Here is a 6,345-nt window from a genome sequence, read left to right on the forward strand (position 1 = left end):
TCTGCCACTTGTACTGGTGTCTTATCTCTTTGGGGAATGATTGTGCAGGTATGAGTGCCCACTTGTATGGCTGGGTGCTCGAGTTGAAGTGAAGATGAATGGGGGAACCGTTAGGCTCCCCAGTCGGGCAGTCCTGAGTTGCATAATCAATTGTTTGTATGATTTACCATGCGCGGTGGTACCCCAAAGGTATGAAGCCATGGCCCACCGGCGTGTAGACACACTCTGGCTCTGTATGAACTCCTGCCCGCTAGTCACCCTGGGGTAATTGGGAGGCTCGGGGGAGATGGGCCTTCCCAGCCTTCCCCCCAGATAACCCACTGGCAACGTCCTAAATAAATGGATGTGCTGGGGGGAGGGGTAATGTTCATCCTATCCAGCAAGCAAGGCGGGCTGTGGGTCCCATTGGGAGGGCAAATGTCTCGCTTGCGCCCTGGCAGGTGCCAACCCACCATGAAGCCCTATGGAACTCCACAGATGGACAGGGATCCCACAGCCTGCCGACCCCTTTTATTTGGGGCAACGTCGACGGGAGTGGCAGAGGTGGTGTGCACCAGGAGTGACCATCTGAGGCTTAACCTCAGGTGAGCTCTCTGTGTAGGTGCTTGGAACATCCTTGTGGCAGGATGAACGGTTACCTGTGCTATCGAGGGAACTGGAGCGATTGGGGGTTGAGGTGGCTGCCCTCTCGGAGGTGAGAAGACCTAGCAGCGGCACAATCAATATGGGTGGGTACACCTATTACTGGTCAGGCCGCAGCGATGGTCATGACCTCCAGGGAGTAGCCATAGTCATCTCCAACCGACTTCAGCCATCGGTACTTGAGGTAACACTGGTTGAGAAGCATATTATGGCATTGAGACTGAAGCATGCTATTGGCTACATGTCTCTTATTGCTGTATACACTCCTACTGATGTTTGCAAACTTGATGTGAAAGAGGCTTTCTACGCCAAACTCTCATCCGTGGCAGACAATTGTCCCCAGCGAGATATTCATATTGTTCTGGGTGACTTCAATGTGGTATCTGGCTATAATCGAGCTGGCTATGAGATGTCTGTCAGCCCTCATAGCTTGGGGAGATGATCCCAGAAGTGAGAACAGAGAATGAGGATCTCTGGCTCCTGGTGTCAGCGCTCCAACCCACATCGCTGGACATAGTGTAGTGATACAGGTACAGTGGCCAAGGAGATCGACCACATTCTTGTTCTGTGGCACTGACCATAGGCTGGTTGTGGCTACCCTACAGGTTCACTTCAAAACTCCCTGTCCCTCCAATGGCCACTCTAAGGTGTTTCACTTGGATAGACTGAGGGAGGATGAGTGTGCTCGTAGGTTCACCATGGCAGTCTCTGATCGATTCACAGAACTTGATAACCTGATGGACCCAGTTCTGTGGAAGTTCTTCAAGCATGAAACACTTGAAGCAGTGCAGCATATGCTTGAGGGCAAGGCAGAATTCCATCTCCCTGGAGACATTGGAGGCCAGTGAAGTGTGTTGCATGGCTCAGCTGAATGGCAATCAGGTCTTGTGTGGCTCTTTGGTGCATAGAGCTCGAAGACTGCTGAGAAGGGACAAGGAACAGTTCATCAGGAATCATGCTGAGGAGGTTGAAGGCCATTTCTTGGTAAATAACCTTTGCCCTGCCTCCCAAGTTCTGAGACAGCTGAACTCTAAGCCCTCCTTGCAGATGGCTGCAGTCCGTTCAGTGGATGGACAGATCATCTCAGATCATGTTGGGATTTGTGAACACTGGGTATTTTGAGCAGTTGTACCAGACCCTCCAACAGTTAGCTTCGATGCAAGTGTTATCACAATACCTATGCCGGACCCACCCATCAGCGAGGAACCTCCTACCTAATGGAGGTCAGGATAGCGATTTCCAAGCTGAGGTGTGGGAAAGCCGCAGACATATGTGATATCCCTGCTAAACTTCTAAAGGCTGGGGTGAACCTATGGCTCAGGGCTTGCATGCAGTCTTGACTGCCATCTGGCAGTCTGGTACCATTACCCTGACCTGTTGAGGGGCATGGTCATCCTTCGATAGGAGAAAGGGATCGTTGGGACTGAAACAACTACTGTTGCATTACACTGCTCAGCATACCAGACAATGTTTTTGTCCACATTCTTCAGAAACGGATCCGCGACCACCTACAAGGGACCAGAAACCGGAGCAGTCTGGATTCATTCCTGGCAAGTCCACAATAGACCAAATACTAGCACTTCAAGTAATTGTGGGATGCGTCGTGAGTTGGTTGTGGGTTGTGGTTGTGGGTCTACATCAACCTCAAGAAGGTGTTTGACTCAGTGCATCGTGAATCGTTATGGGAGATCCTGAGACTGGGAATTCCAACACAAATATTGGCCTAATAGCAAGTCTATATACCGGTACTGAAAGTGTTGTACAGTGTGGTGGGGACCCTTCAAACTTCTTCCCTGTTAATTCAGGGGTGAGACAGTGCTGTGTCCTTGCACCAACACTTTTCAACACCTGCATAGACTGGATAATAGGCAGAGCTACTAGCCAAAGTCAGTGTTGAGCAACACTAGGCAATATCAAGGTCTCAGTCCTTGACTTTGCTGATGATGTTGCTATCGTATCATGGTGGCGGCTCTTGATGCATTTAGCAATGAGGGGAATCCCTTAGGCCTAGAGGTCTGGACCAAGACCAAGATTCAGGACTTTGGGGGCCTGCTAGGGAACCCGTTCAGTCGATCCATGCTTGTGTTGAGGACGTTGAAGTTGCAGAGAGCTTTGTATACCTTGGTAGCATAGTCCATATCTCTGGGCTCTCAGACCAATAAGTCAGCAGACGGATTGGTCTGGCAACAGGAGCCATGAACTTCAACAAAAGCATTTGGATATGTCAATACCTATGCAAAATGACCAATCTATGTGTCTTCAAGGCCTTGATACTGCCAATTTTGCTCTATGGAAGCAAACCTAGATGCTATCTAGTGCCTTGGAGTCTTGTCTTGATGCCTTTTGTAACAAGTCTCTTCACCAGATCATGGGGTACAGTTGGCAGAACTATGTATCCAACCGTCGGCTACACCGTGAGACTGGCATGGGACCTGTTACTTGCATAATCCGGGAACCCCAACTCAAGCTATATGGGCACCTAGCTCACTTACCTGTGGATGACCCTGCCATTCAGGAAATTCAGGATTGTCTCTTTGCGAGACAATCCTGGGTGAAAGCCTATGGGACGACCCAGGTCATGGCTTGGGCAGCTCGACGAGACCTGTCGTAAGGAATTAGAGGTGAGTTGAGGGCCTACCAGGAGACTCGCCATGAGGGCGCTCGTGGTTGGAAGCGAAGGGTAGATCTGCCCCCGTCGGCGTTAGCCCCTTGATGATGATGGTGGCAACCTAGTCTGATTCTGTGAAGAATGACTTCGGCACCTTTAGTGATTGTTTCAGAGTGCCAATGGCTCATAACCTGTAGCGTCTGAGGACCATCTGGTCGAGGGGGAGGTTCTCGTTTCCCCTCTGTGAAGCTACAGGAGAGTAGCAAGTGCTGTGACGTTGGACCTGTGCCTCAAGATCTTTCGGTTCGGTTGCATGATCATGGGATTTGGGGACATACCCCTGCCCATGTCAGCTAGTCTGTTAGCAAGCTCATTCCCGCAGATGCCAATGTGGCTGGGACCCAGTTTATTATTATTATTCTACCCTGAACAAGAATACTCTGCGCTATGGTAAGCACAGTGGTCAGTGTAGATGTCTCTGAGTATTCTGTGCTGTAGACAGCCAATGGTTTCCCTGAAATCTGTATATATGACCACGTGTCCTTCCCTCAGTCCTGCCCTACAACACTCCTCAGATCCAAGGTCCAGACAGCACTGGGCTCTTTGTAGGCAATGTAGCCCAGTGGAAATCCAGAAGGGAATCAGGTTAGGTTTAGGTTAGGTTAGTTTTATGGTAGGTTTTTATGGTCTCCCTCTCCCTCCCTCCCTCTCTCTCTCTCTCTCTCTCTCTCTCTTCTCTCTCTCTCTCTCTCTCTCTCTCTCTCTCTCTCTCTCTCTCTCTCTCTCTCTCTCTCTCTCTCTCACTCTCTCTGTCTGTCTGTCTGTCTGTCTGTCTCTGTCTTTCTCTCGCTTCATATTTCTCTTGATTCGAGACTGCAGAAATGCAGCGAAATAAAAATGTTTCCCCAAAAGGAGAAGAAGAAGAAGAAGAAGAAGAAAAGAAAATGAAGAAGGAGAAGAAGAAAATAAAGAAGAAGGAGAAGGAGGAGAAGAAGAAGAGGAAGGAAAAGAAGAAGAAAAAGAAAATGAAGAAGAGGGAGAAGAAGGAGAAGAAGAAGGATTAAAAGAAGAAGGAAAAGAAGAAAAAGAAAAAGAAATAGAGGAAAAAGAATTATTGTTCATGTTCTTGTTATTATATTATTATTATTATTTTTTATTTATTTATTTTTGTTGTTATTATTATTATTATTATTATTATTATTATTATTATTATTATTATTATCAGTATTATTATTTTTATTATTGTTATTATTATTATCATTATTATTATCATTATCGTTATCGTTATCGCTATCTTTATTATTATTGTTGCTATTATTATTATTAATATTATTATTTTGTTATCTGCCAAACGATGTATACCGTTGCTGTGTTGTCAAATAATGATGACAATGATAATGATAATAGTAGTAGTAACCATAAAAAAATATTGATGATAATAATAATTATGTTGATAATACTAGTCATAATAATAATCATCATCATAACAACAATAGTGATATTGATAATGACAATAATAATGCAATAATGGTGATAATAACGTTACTTATGTTAATAACGACAGTGATATAATAATAACACATTATAATAACAATGATAACAATAGTAGTAATGATAATATTAGTGGTACTAACAATATTACTATTGCTTCTAATAATAACAATATTGATAATAATAATAATTATACTAGTACTACTACTACTAGTAATGATAATGATGATAATAATAATAATAATAATAATAATAATAATAATAATAATAATAATAATAATAATAATAATAATAATAATAAAAAGATGTGTTACTACCATAAACAATTACAAGATCCTTAATTAAATTTCAGAGTCCAATAATCGGTTCAATAATTGGCGCCTCGCTGTCTGGCGGCGCTCGATGCCATAGAAAGGATACAGAGAGAGGGAACGGAACGGCTCGCGTCTTTCTTATGTTGAAAGAGAGAGAGACAGAGAGAGAGAAACGTGCAACATGGTAAACTTTTTCTGCAACGAATCTCCGATCTCCGCCCCTCTCCCTTGTCTTCACCCTGCCTCTGCCGTAGTCGACGGCGGTTTTCGTAGCTGTCGGAGGCTGTTTCGAATTCAGCATCGGGTCTCGCGGGAAATTCCGCCATTTTGTCTCGTTTGGCTCTGATTCAGTTATGTAAGTTTATTAACCACCCGGATTATATGCTAAGGCGTGGGCAATCGTGATTACAGTTTTACATATATTTGACATAGTACAGTATTCTGTGACTACTGTGATTGTACATGGTAAAATAAAATATAAATCATACATCATACAAAACAATATCACGTTGATATGCTTTTGCCACTGAGTCTACATAACTGTTCTTTGTATATGGCAGTTTTACACAGTAAATTTAGGATATAGTTAAGTAAGTTTATTTACCACCCTGGCTATCTGCTCAGGTGTGGGCGATCATGATTACAGTTATACATATATCTGGCATAGTAAAGTTAGTTTAGTCCTTTATTTTCCACCTTGGTTAACTACAGGCGTGGACAAGCTGTGGTACATATGATGCATGGTTATAACATATAATGGTATTACATTTCAATTTTAGGCTATAACATTATTGTGATAAGTACTATATCAACTAGGGGAAGGAACAAGTACACAGTCGTTTATCTACTCATCTGCCACGTCGGAGTACAGCTTGGGCGTGGAAAGGCATTGCTACCTTTGATATGCAGCCATGTGATGCTACATTCCAAATTTAGGATAAAACATAAGTATATCTTCTAAGACATCAGATAATATGAAATAGTTACGTAGTTCTCCGCACCTCATGCTAGGTGGTCTGAAAGGCTATAACACATGGCACTCAGAGATATAATGTACAAGTGTTCATTTATATTCTTCATTACACAGTTTACACTTATTTTCTTCAACATTACAAACTTCCTCTTTTACAATTTTTACTGACTCCCGTAACTCATTAACTCATAAAGTCAATACACACCACCAACCCCCTTGTTTGTAAGATCCAGAACTGGTTGTTCTACCTGTCTACACGCCATAAAACAATCAAATTTTGCTGGGTCCCTAGCCATGTTGGAATCCCCGGCAATGAA

The sequence above is a fragment of the Penaeus monodon genome, chromosome 3, assembly GCF_015228065.2.
Source record: "Penaeus monodon isolate SGIC_2016 chromosome 3, NSTDA_Pmon_1, whole genome shotgun sequence".
Lineage (NCBI taxonomy): Eukaryota > Metazoa > Arthropoda > Malacostraca > Decapoda > Penaeidae > Penaeus > Penaeus monodon.